Source organism: Pistacia vera, unplaced genomic scaffold, assembly GCF_008641045.1.
Source record: "Pistacia vera cultivar Batoury unplaced genomic scaffold, PisVer_v2 Contig179, whole genome shotgun sequence".
Taxonomy (NCBI): Eukaryota; Viridiplantae; Streptophyta; class Magnoliopsida; order Sapindales; family Anacardiaceae; genus Pistacia; species Pistacia vera.
In genome coordinates this window covers 1,222,838-1,236,318 of record NW_022195887.1, presented here as the reverse complement: position 1 = coordinate 1,236,318, position 13,481 = coordinate 1,222,838, and positions in this window count along the sequence as shown.

The window sequence follows — 13,481 nt, the reverse complement described above, 5'->3', positions numbered from 1 at the left end:
GAATATGAGGCAGAGAGATGGTTAGAGTGGTTAAAGATTATGAGTGCGAGATCAAGTATCAACTAGGAAAGCAATGTAGTAGCCGATGCCCTGAGTAGAAAAGCCTATTTATCCCGACTCACTAAGCAAAAAGAGTAATAGAAGAGTTGTGTAGAGAGCAAATCGAAGTGATTCGGGAAGGATTGTAAGGTTAGAGATTCAGACTACCTTACTGGGGGAAGTGAAAAAGAAAGCAAGTGGCCGACGAGTGGTGTCAGAAAATAGTTCAGCAAGTGCTTGAGGGGAGGACACCAGAGTTCTGTGTGAGAGATGATGTTCTCTATTTAGGAATCGGTTGTGTATCCTCCGAACGGTGAGTTGGGCAGAGAATTCTTTTGGAGGCTCATGACACACATACATGCTCATCCTGGAGCAACTAGATGTATCAGGAAAGTAAAGAAAGATATTGGTGGACAGGTATGAAGAAGACATTGCAAAGTTCGTAGCTAAATGTCTGACTTGTCAGCAGGTGAAAGCAGAACAACCAACGACCGTCGGGTTGCTTCAACCACTTAGTATGCCAGAGTGGAAAGGGAGAGTATTTCAAGGCTTCATCCACCGCTCCTAGGTTTTTTTGTAGAGTGGAGGCCAATGGATCGAATGATGGTGAACGATTGAATATTCACTGTTGGAATCAGCTGAAAATCATCCGAGAAACAAGAAATCCTAGCTTTGTGGTGCCTAACAATCGACAATAAATTAGATGCCGGAGTGAGAGTGCTTTTGTGGAGAGGAGACCGAAGATTCAAATAGTGGTGATAGAGAGAATTTTTGCTGCCAGAATTAGCTTTGGGTGGTAACAAAATATTAACATTGGGTGGAAAAGTGGTATTTTGAAATTTTTTGGGTGGGAAATCATTAAGGCAAACATTGGGTGTGAAAGGCGTTTGCTCTTACTTTTAACCTAATTATTGAAGATTGTTCTAGTTAGATAGTAATATCTTGCTTCAGTTTGATACAAGAGTTTGTTATAGTTAATCAAAATCCTGGCAAATTACAATTACTTGCTCAAAGTAACTATTTGGAGGGAGTAGTTTGAGAGTCCATTGTTGAGTTTCGTATAGGCAATCTTGTTGATAACAACTTTATAAACATATTTTAAGGAAATGAAAATGACAATTGATAATCATGTGCTTTTCAGGTTCCAACAAGAAAGACAGCAACTATTAATCTAATTATTATTATTTTTTTATTATTTTTTTTTGTGATAACTAATGGCGCATCGTGTATGTGAAGACAATGCAATAAGAATTCTTGCTGGGTATTAAAAACATTCATGTCAATTTTACGGCTTCCCAATTTTGGGTCCGTCTGTTTACAATATCAGGATAATGCTATCTTCCTATATGAACAATGGAATCATGGTTTAAACACAATATCAAAGATTAACAGACTTTTGATCATGGTCAAAAAGTTAACTCTGGATTTCAGCTCTTGGATTTCTAAGCGGGCAAGAGAAGTCGATGATGTTACCCTTTGTGTGAACCTTGGATTGTTTCCAAAAGGCAAACGGCCCAATCCAAAAGGTTCCCATGGTAGTGGGAGAGCAACATTACCTGGTGGTACCCCAGCAGTGAAGTTCATATTTGAAGTGTTACCAAATCAAAATCTATGAGCTAGCTAAACTAAGTCATGACTTGTTTGTCCATTAATTAGTTTTTGACAGTGGATTGATCCGATTTGAGCTTGGATTAATATATCAACCCAATGAAGACAAAACATAACCTTATTGAGTGCTATCAATTAGACAATTGATGCAGTGAGTAGCATGATAAAATAAGGCTAGCACTCGACTACGCCTTTAGAACTTATAACACAAGTCTCAAACCAGAAACTTAAAACTTAAAACTTAAAATCGTAAGTCAAATCCGAATAATTTATTCAATGCTCTCCAAAATGAAAAATAGGTTTATATAAGGTGACAACCAACCCTAATAAGACTCCTAATAACAACAGGAAACAAAAACTAAATCAATTAAAACAAGAAAATCTGAAATAAAATAGGAAAAAACGTGTAATTAACTAAAAACATGCCAAAACGGTGGATTTTGACCTCAAAAATGACCTCCAACCAGCTAAAATGGTTTCCATGTTGACGGTCTCAAAATAAGCTTTCCAACGATATCTTACAGGCCCTGTAACGCTTCCCGAATCAAAAGTTAGGGTCATTTGAATGGGGCATGCTCATTTAGGCCATTTGGGCCTTACGCATGGACTTTTGACGTTCAGCCCGCTCCATGAATTCATCTGTCAGATATTCTACATTAGTCCCCTCCACTTGAGAAAAGCTCGACCTCGAGTTAAGTTGGGCATTGGGATACAAGGGTTCATCAGAGGAGTGAAATGTGTAAATATCTGCCACGTTAAACGTCTTAGAAATTCCCATTGTGTCTAGCAGATCCACAACATAGGTATTGTCATTGATCTTTTGAAAAATATGGTAAGGCCCATACCTCTTAGGCTACAGCTTATTATAAGCCTCTACTGGGAACCTTTCCTTTCGAAGAAACACCATAACCTGATCGCCAACTCCAAAAACCTATTTTTTGTGAAGTTGGTCTGTAGCTTTCTTGTATTTGGTATTAGTTTGCTCTAACTTCTGCTTCACCTTTGCTTGAACATCTTGCCACTGAGTAGCCATATTTTCTGCAATTGCACTAACACCAGGAACTTTTGGCAACTTGATCAAGTCGAGAGCATGTTGCGGGGGCTTGGTGTACACAATAGAAAAATGAGACTTTCCAGTGGCGCTATGAGTAGCATTGTTGTAGGCAAATTCTGCTTGTGATAAAGCTACATCCCACTGTTTTGGGTTATCGCCACAAATACTTCGAATCAAATTGCCAAGAGTTCTGTTCACAACTTTAGTTTGGCCGTCGGTTTATGGATGAGCAGTACTGTACTTTAGAGACGAATTGAACTTCTTCCACAATGTTCTCCAAAAATGGCCAAGGAATTTGCTGTCTCGATCAGACGTAATGGATTTAGGCACCCCATGCAGATAGTCAACCTCCTTGAAAAACAATTTGGCTATTCTGTTTGCATCTGATGTCTTCTTACAAGGAATAAAGTGTGCCATCCTAGAAAACCTGTCAACCACAACAAAAATAGAATCTACGCCCCTTTGTGTCTGAGGCAATCCAAGCACAAAATCCATAGATAAATCCTCCCAAATATTTTCTGGAATGGGTAAAGGCATTGTTTTGGGACTGCCTCTTGTAGTTTGGCATATGTAACATTGCTGCACAAACCTTGTCACGTCTCTCCTTAAGTGTGGACAATAATATCGATCACCAACAACAACAAGCATTTTGTCATGCCCTAGGTGACTAGCAAGACCTCCACCATGCAAATCTCGAATAAGCTTCTCTTTCAAGGAAACTTTAGGGATGCAAAGTTGGTTGCCTCGCATGAGAAACCCATCATGAATGTGAAAGTCTCCAGCAGATTGATTTGTAACACATTGTTCCCATATCTTATGAAAATCTCCATCTATTTCATATAATTCCTTCATTGTCTCAAACCCCACAACTTCTTGTCTCATGGTCACCAATAAATCAGCGCGTCTACTCAATGCATCTGCTACTTTATTTTGTATTCTCGCTCTGTCCCTTAGCTTGAAAGGAAATTTCTACAGAAACTGAGTCCACCTAGCATGCATGTCTCTACTAATTCACTTCTGACTATTTAAATACTTCAATGCTTTGTGGTTAGAGTACAAAACAAACTCACGCCCCCACTAAATAGTGCTCCCAAGTCTTCAAAGCACGCACAATGTAATAAAACTCTTTATCATACATAGACCATTTATGCCTTACATCGCTGAGTTTCTCACTGAAGTAAGCTACTAGTCTCTTATTTTGTGAAAGGATAGCTCCTATTCCCACACCACTAGCGTCACACTCAACTTCAAACAAGGCCTCAAAATTGGGTAGTGCTAAAACAGGGGTAGTGCAAATTTCTCCTTTAACATAGTAAAGCTAGTTTCAGCCTCCTCACTCCATTGGAACTTCCCTTTCTTTAGACATTCTGTAATAGGTGCTACAATACTACTAAAATTTATGATAAGACGCCTATAGAAGGTCGCCAACCCATGGAAACTTCGGACATCTTTTACTGTTTTTGGGGTAGGCCACTCCTTAATTGCTCTAACCTTTTCTTCATCTAGTCGAATACCATCTACCCCAACAATATAGCCTAGGAACAACAACCTTTTTGTCATAAAACTACAATTCTTCAGGTTCACATACAACTTGTTTTTTCTGCAAAACTGTTAGTACCTCACGCAAGTGTTGAATGTGCTCTTCATCTACTTAACTATAAATACGGATATCGCCAAAATAAACATCTACAAACTTCCCAATAAAAGGTTTCAGTACCTGATTCATTACTCTCATAAAAGTGCTTGGTACGTTCGACAACCCAAATGGCATCACAAGCCACTCATATAAGCCCTCATTTGTCTTGAAAACTGTTTTCCACTCGTCCCCATGTCTAATTCAAATCTGGTGGTATCCACTCTACAAATCAATCATCGTAAACACTTGTGCTGTAATGCCCCACTTGAGGTACTTAGTTATTGTTCCTTCTTTTGCTCTTATTTGAGTTGGTCTCTTGGTAATATTGTTTGGTTGACCTTTGTTTGAGTGTTGTGTTGAATACTTGCCCTGAAATTGGTTGAAAATAGAAGAAGTTCAGTGTGCCAAGCTTTGCCGGGGCGAAGAAGAATCTTCGCGATGTTGAATCCACGGGGAAACGTTTTGGACAGTTTCGCCGCGGCGACAGCAGCTTCCTCGCCACGGCGACAGTTCGACCAAAATGTTTGTTTAGTTTTAGATATTCTCTTCCCTAAGGGCAATTTGACCATTCTACCCCTAATTAGTAGGAAAAGTGGGGAGTAAAATGTAAGGAAATTTCATGGAGAATATGTTAGTATAGGGGTGTGTTTGTAAGGAATCAAAGGATATGGATGGAATTCCATGAAAGAGCAAGGGCAAAATGGGAAGAATGAGTTGTTAAGAGATATTTAAAGGGGTTTAGTCTTTGAGAACTCTTCATTTTTTCCCATTCCATCGCCTCCTTCATTTTCCAAACTCTCTCAAATTCCTTCAATCTTCCAAGGATTTCCAAGAGCCTTTTTGAGTAACTTTTAGTAGGGTTTTAATCTAAAGCATCCTAAGGTAAGGATTCTTGCTTTAGATGAGAGTTTTATTATGTTTTGATTAGAGTCTCATGTTGTTGTTGTTGGTTAAGTTGTAGAGAAAAGGCAAGCTCCCAAGGAAAAGAGAAGTGTTAAAGAAGCTATTTTATCATAAGGTAAGTAAACTCAACCTAAGTTGAGATTTAAGAACTCTTTTGAGTAGAGTTATATACATATATGTGTAATCATTAAATTGTTGAATGAGATTAGTAGTTATGATTGAGTTTTGAGAAGTGTTTTATTTGCTTGATGTTGGGTTGAGTTTGATTGGAGTTGGAGGAAGTTTTGGGCAAGCTTATGGAAGTGTTTTTCTTTTGACAGGAAATTTAGAGTTTATGGGGGAGTTTTCTCCCATTTGGTTGATTAAAGAAAAGAGAAAAGTTAGAGTTAGAGTAGAGTTGTTTATGCACATGAGTTGTATGATGAAATGCTCAAGAGAATCATAAGTAAGGGTAGAAAGCCTTAATTGTTGCTACATGTCATAGTTGCTTTTCATAAATGCATTAATGAGTATGAGTCATTTATGTGCATTAACTATGCTTTACTTATGCACTAGAAAAGAGAGTAGAGAAAGAGTAGAGACTTTTGAGTTTAGACTACTCTAAGAGTAAAGAGAAAGAGAGAATGAGCACTATAGAGTAAAAGCTAGAGTAGTGCTTATTAAGAGAATAGAGTAGGTTGTGCGATGGGGAACCTGTGAGTACGGGTAGAGTATTCCCGCATGTATGCCACATAGAGAGAGCGGCAAGAGTATCAGAAAGAGAAGTGGTGTAGCCCGTAGAGTACATGCGGATGAGGGCTGTACCTGAGTTTACCCGAGAGATTCTATGCACTCACATGGCCAAAGGTTCCGAATCCATGCATAACCAAGTCCGATCGGCTAGAATGAGTAGAAGTCACAGGGAGTTGGAGCGAGTCCCAACCGTGCCTCCGGTCAGATGGGGCCGTGACTTACTAGAAAGAGAGTTAGTATAAAAGAGTTATGAGAAAGAGGAAATAGAGAGTTACATAAGAGAAGAGTCAATAAATGGTAGGGAAAGAATTAGAGGGAGAGTTACGGGGATAATTGAGTAGATGGGTTTACTTACTGAGCATTGTTTTGTGCTCATCCAGTTGTTCCCTATGTTTTGCAGGTTCTAGATGAGGACACAGTCGGATGGACATCGGCACACGAAGAGAAATGGCTACACTGTCCACCCTATTTTGATAGTTTTCACATATGTTACAAATCTTGTATATATTTGTATAAAGAATACATATGTTTAATGAAAGAAAATTTTGGGCCCAACTTTTTATGTTATTTTTACATGTACTTTTACTATGCATGTTTTTATAAGAATGGAGTCGTTACATGTGCATCGTGCAACTTATCAAGCATACCATCCAGCTTGGGAATCGGAAACTTGTACCCTACAGTAATTTTATTTATAGCCCTGCTATCCACACACATCCTCCAACTCCCATCTTTCTTTGGCGTTAGTAAGGCAGGAACTGCACATGGACTCATGCTCTCTTGGATGTATCCTTTTGCCAGTAATTCCTCCACCTTTTCTTTCAGAATCTCGCTCTCCTTTGGACTCATCCTATAATGAGGTGGGTTTGGCAAGCTAGCTCTAGGGTTTAGATCAATATAGTGCTGAATATTCCTCATAAGTGGCAACCCGTTGGGTAATTCCTCTGGCATCACCTCACTAAACTCTTCTAACAATGGCTTGAATTCTTCTGGGTACTCTTCTATCTTCAACTTCTTTTCAGTTGTCAATACTTGCTTCATAATCAAGGCATGCATCACCCTTAACAACTTAAAAGCAACTTCTAACTCTGACCCTGCATATGTAACAGTAAAGAAGGTCCGCCCCTCCAGTTTAGAAGCTTTAGGTTTGGAACTCTTTTTCATTGGCAGCAAGGTGAATTTGACGCCATCTTTCTCCAACTTATAGGTATTTTCTCTCCCGTCATGTTGTGCTACCACATCAAATTGCTATGGCCTGCCAAATAATAAATTACAAGCATCCATATCCACTACATCAAAATATACCTCATCTATGTATTACCCAACGGAAAAAGGAACCTTGCACCGTTTTATTACTTAAAGTTTCTCTGCTGCCTTAATCCACTAGATAGTGTATGCGTTGGGGTGTTTCTCAGTTTTTAGACCCAATTTCTCAACAACATCTCTACTAATAATGTTTTCACAACTACCACTATCAATAATCATATCAAATAAAAGGTTTAATTGATGTCGCTGGGTATTGTCCTCTTGTTTTGGCATCATCATCAGTCTCCTCACTACATAGTTCTAGCCATCATCTTCATCATCCTCATACTCATCATCATCCCCATCTAGACTATAATAAACTTCATCACTTCTCCTTGTTCCACAACATGGACTGCTTTTCTGAGAGGACAGTCGCTCAATCTATGACCAGGTTGGTTACATTTGAAACACCTCCCAAGGGTCAGTTTTGCATAAGGATTTGCAGCTTTCTGCCCTTCCTTTGTATCTATTATCTTCTATTTTCCAGTCGCCTTTTCTTCTTTGAACCGATCATTGTGTGCCGGAACATCCTAACTTGCCTTATTCTTTTCACTATTTGTTCTATAATTCCCCCCACTGTAATTCTTGCGTGTATAGTCTGGTCTACTTTTCTCTTGCAACAACAATTCAACGTTTAATGTAAAGTTTCGTGCTTCTGCTAAATTTCGCATTACTTGCACCCCTGTTTTGTCTTTGATAACTGCTTTCAAACCCTCCAAATATCTTGCAACCTGCTGGCCTTCAGTCTCTCTCAAGTCATTCCTTTCTACCAACCTCATAAACTCTGCGGTATATTCATGCACATATTTCTGTACTTGATGACATCTCTGGTATTATTGGAACAAGATATGTTCATAATCAGGAGGGAGAAAATCCCTTTGTACAGTTGCTTCATTCTATACCATGTTCTAACTGGTGCTCTTCCCTCATGAAATCTTCTAGATTTAATCTTTCCCACCAAGTAGAAGCTCCTTCCTTCAATCTACATGCGACCAACTTCACTCTTCTCTCTTCTAGGATCTCCATATATTCAAAAACCTATCTACATTTGCCATCTAATCCAAAAAATCTTCAATATTTAAATTACCATTAAAACAAGGAATATCTACCTTTAATCTGAACTCGTTGGATTCTCTGTCACCATACTAATTTCTGACATACCTAACGTTCCTTTCAAGCTCTCCATAATAATCATCTTCTTCGTCAGACTCTTCTATGTAAACTGGCTGTTTACGTCTATTTGCAAAAACAGGTCTGCCAATAGGTTGTCCGTGAGCGGTATCATCCTCGGTAGATTGCCTTTTGTCATTCCTATTTCTGTTGGCATCTACGCTCAAAGCATCAAGTTGATTTACAATTTCTTCAAAGCGTTGTTCCAAATGTTGGAATCTCAGATCCATTCGTTGCTCCAAAGCCCTCAACGCCACCCTTTGCGAGGTCTCAACTCCTTGATCTTTGTCATGAGAACCGCCACCACCTATAACATCATCACCTACCATTAGATCAGACAAACTTTTCCTGTCTGATACCAACTGATGCAGCGAGTAGCATGGTAAAATAAGGCTAGCACTTGACTACGCCTTTAGAACTGATAATACAAGTCTCAAACCAGAAACTTAAAACTTAAAATCGTAAGTCAAATCTGAATAGTTTATTGAATGCTCTCCAAAACAAAAAATAGGTTTATATAGGGTGACAACCAACCCTAATAAGACTCCTAATAACAACAGGAAGTAAAAACTAAATCAATTAAAACAAGAAAATCCGAAATAAAATAGGAAAAAATGCGTAATTAATTAAAACGGCACCGAAACATGCCAAAACAGTGGATTTTGACCTCCAAAATGACCCCAAACCAATTAAAATGGGTTGGCACATCGATGGGCTCAAAATAAGCTTTTCAATCGTATCGTACATGCCTCGTAACTCTTCCTAGATCAAAAGTTATGGCCGTTTGAATGGGCATGCTTATTTAGGCCCTTTGGCCTTACGCATGAACTTCTAATGTTCAGCCTGCTCTATGAATTCATCCACTAGACATTCTACATCAACAATTATGTGATTTGTACTCACTTTTCCACATTTTGAGGACTACCTTTTGAATTAGAAGGATCAATATATCTCTAAATGAATCCTGAACAACTGCCTATGATGTTCATAATCACTATAGACATGGCTGGGGGCAACACAACAATTGATGAAATGAAATGAGCAGTTGCTAAAACCACACCTAAGGAAGAATTTTGTAAGACAACCTATAAGAAACAAGCATAACATAATGAGAATTTATTTATAAATACTACAATGATTAATGTTGCCGGAGCTAAAAAAATGCCACAAAGATATGATATTTTGACGTTTAACTCTCATTTCAACACATTCATAATCATCATTCAATTTCAATTAGCTAGAGAAGAAATAATTGATATGGATTAACATTGAATAGACCTATATATACCTCGATTGATATTGCTCATCTTTGCTGTTCTTTGAATCCGCCCGTAGCTGCAGTGAGATACCTGCAGAGCATATATCAATAAATTGTATATTAACCACTTTGAAGAAAAAACTAAAATTTTCGTCCATGATAAACGTTAAAGTATCCTTGTGGGCATAGCTAGCTTAGGTCTAAACTAACAAACCAACACCCTATCTTGGCCACTATAATCAATAAACTTCTCATTTTCGAGTGCAATGAACTATAGTATTCCATAACTACTTAACCAGACCATAACATGTGTCACTGGCAGTAAAATATTAGATATGTTAAAATAATTTATATCTTGCATACCAAAAATTGATAGGAAATAAGAAATCCATCTGCTCTTCCTCAAACAATATAAATGAACAACTCTTTCCCAAATGCGAATAAAATTGTATTTATGAGAATACTATAGCCAATAAGACCTGAATTTTATCTGGGTTGGCCTCAATATCTCGCTGGTTTACCAGGAATCCTAAGAATTTTTCTGAGCCCACTTTGAAAGCCTACTTTAGATTATTCAGTCGCATTTGCTATTTTTTGAGGATACCGAACATCTCCCCTAGGTGATCGATGTGGTCCTCTGTAACCTTTGATTTGATGAGCATGTTGTCTATGTACACCTCAATGGTTTTTCCGATCTACTTAGCAAACATTTTGTTCACTAAGTGCTGGCTAATAAATTAAATAAAGGCTACGACCTCAGCAAATTTAATTGCACTGTGAAATTACCAAAATACCCTTTCACCCAAAAAGACGAAAATGTCATTCTTTCTTCCTGACTCTTAAATTATCTTCTATGTGTGTAACCCATAGGCTCCTCATCATACCGGCAGTTTATAGTATCGCGATTAACACCAATTAATCGTCTCACTAATACACAGACCAAGATTGGCCCCTAGCAAGGCATCATGGCCACCCAATAGATTCGAATTCAGCAAAGTAGCTACATGTCAACGATATGGTTACCGTACAATTTGCTCCTTTCATCATCGTTATCTCGACGAGACGAAGGCATAGAAATAGTGTCAACCTCCGGTTACTCTCGATATTATGTATTCAGTTTCTGGACCAATGACATGTATTATAAACCGGATAGAGCAACAACTCAATCCCATTGCGGCCACAGTTTTAGTGTCATTGCCATATACTGAATTGCGCCGTGAGATAACTTCTCCCATACCTGGGAGTGATGAATCCTCTATCAATCCACCATAGTCTTGATACACTCCTTGATGCAACCAATCACCATCGTATTGACAGCTCTGAATAGAACTGCGTTAGGCTAATGTCAAACTGTACCAATCGGTGCACAAGGCGCTCCGGTGATCTCAAGTCTAAGGATCACATGTACCACCATTCATTAGAGGATTTATTCCATAGACACTGGGGTTACCATCCATATGGAATCCTCTGGTGGGTCAATCCAGTGAACTTGCTGTGGTGTATTTGCCTACAACAAGCACCCATGTGTTGCACCAGGTTGTCACCAAACAACCTTGACAAGTAAGATCAGTCACTGCCTTTCGACAGGGTCATTCAACACTATGATAGCCTTACTGTATTATCTGTGCCCTTACTTCAGAATAATATTGGGGCTACGGACGTTTCTAGAATGGCCACCATATGTTCTCATAGGGTTCTCACTATCAAGATTTGAAACACTTGATACCCTCATCATGGTTCTACCATTCTAAAGACATATATCAATACATACTGCAATAATAATGATTTACGCGATATAGAATAAAATGCCTTTTATTGATTAATGAACATTATTACAAAGAGTCAATTCTACAATAATTGATTGGCTCTAGGGCATCTACTCCAACACAAACTGCACCAATCGATGCACAAGGCACTCCAGTGATCTCAAGTCTAAGGATCACATGCACCACCATTCGTTAGAGGATTTGTTCCATAGACACTAGGGTTACCATCCATATGGAATCCTCTGGTGGGTCAGTTGATGCGTGTTTCTTACAACATGCAAAAATGTAGCAAGTATACTAGTCACTCAAGTAATAAAATGATGAGTAGGATATCATTCCCACGAGGATTGTTAGTGATGCGTATTTACTACAACATGCAAAAATAGCAAGTATACTAGTCGCTCAAGTAATAGAGTGATGGGTAGGATATCGTTCCCACGAGGACTNAACGAAAAGGAAAAGTACGCTCTCTCTCTCTAAAAAATTTGGAAAACAGAAATACATTCGTGGCTTTCTTCCAGATTAACTTTATTGCTTCAGAGATAAGGAGTGGAGGTATTTATGCTGTGTAAATTCATTGTAGTTCATTTATGTACAAATGTGATTGCAATGGTGACTATGATCTTGGGATAATGTTAGGATATATGTTATTCTATGTTATTTCCAACAGTGCTGAATCAAACTGTTGATCCTGTTGTTTCATCGGATCCTTACCTTCTATTAACGATAACATTCTCCTCAACCAAGGTACTTACTTCATTTTATCATCTTGTTCATGACTTGATCGAAGCACAAATGTGAAACAGAACTAATCTTGATGACATGGATCTCACTTGTGGAAGTGGCAGTAAAATCAACCTTGAATTTGCGGATACCAAGTTGGACAAGTTTGACTGGTATTAAGGCAAAATTAAACCAGATATTGACTGCACCAGCTCCGGGTTTGTAATCCAATTAGATAGAAAGGGATCCATTTTCTTTTTCTTTTTTTCATGTATGACAATTGAATTGCATTCTTTGTAAAACCCCATTCTAATTATATATATATATATATATATTCCCTTTGGTTTTGTTTATAAGGAGGGATTTTTCTGTCAAATTTTAAAGTTTGGTTGGGGATGAAAACGAAGAAATGGAAACTGTTGGGTTTGCATGTAGGAAGGGCACAAAATCTGGAGGTTTTGTAACGAAAAGATGATGTGGTAGGGTTAGGCTGGAATTAAGAGAAAATTGGGGAGCAGATTTAAATTTTAGAAAAACTGTTTTGTTTAAAAGAAGAAGAAAACTGGGCAGTTCGCCCAAAGGAAGAAGAAGAAGACGTGAGCTTAAGGGTGTTATCGAGCCGAGTTTTCGGCTTAACGAGCTCGGCTCGTGAGAGAGGAATAATAAACGAGCCGAGCCAGAAATTATATGACTCGGCTCGGCTCGGTAATAAATTTGGTATATTTCAAACTCGCTCGCTCGCCATCTCCAAACAACTCTGTTTTTTTTTTTTTTTTTACAAAAATTCGCTGGGCAGCAGCCCATCTCCAAATAATTTTGAAGCTGAATCATATTCAATATTGAAAATGAGAAAATTAGTTTAAAATATTTAAATATGTCAGTCGAATTCAGAAGGGCTTAAAATTGAAAAATCATAATTTAACTTTTCATTGATTTGCTGGGCAGAGCAAGTTTGACCCCAGTCCAATTCAAATAAATTTGATTAATATTTGCAAACAACATTAACAGTTTATTTTAACTCTCCAATTTAGATAAATAAACATATATATCCTCCGTTTTTCACCTCAGATATCCTCAGGAAGTGACCCCTGTTGTTGCTCCCTAAATCAAAGAAGAATCTCTTCTGATCGGCTCTGATTACTTTTAAAACCCCCATGTTACCTATTTCATCTTGTGCCAGCAAGTCAATCGACCTGTCAACATTCAGTTCAGAAGCAGAGGCAGGTTGGCCACTATGGCCAGAAATGAAGCCAGCCCCAACATCATATGAAAGCCCAACAAGACGCT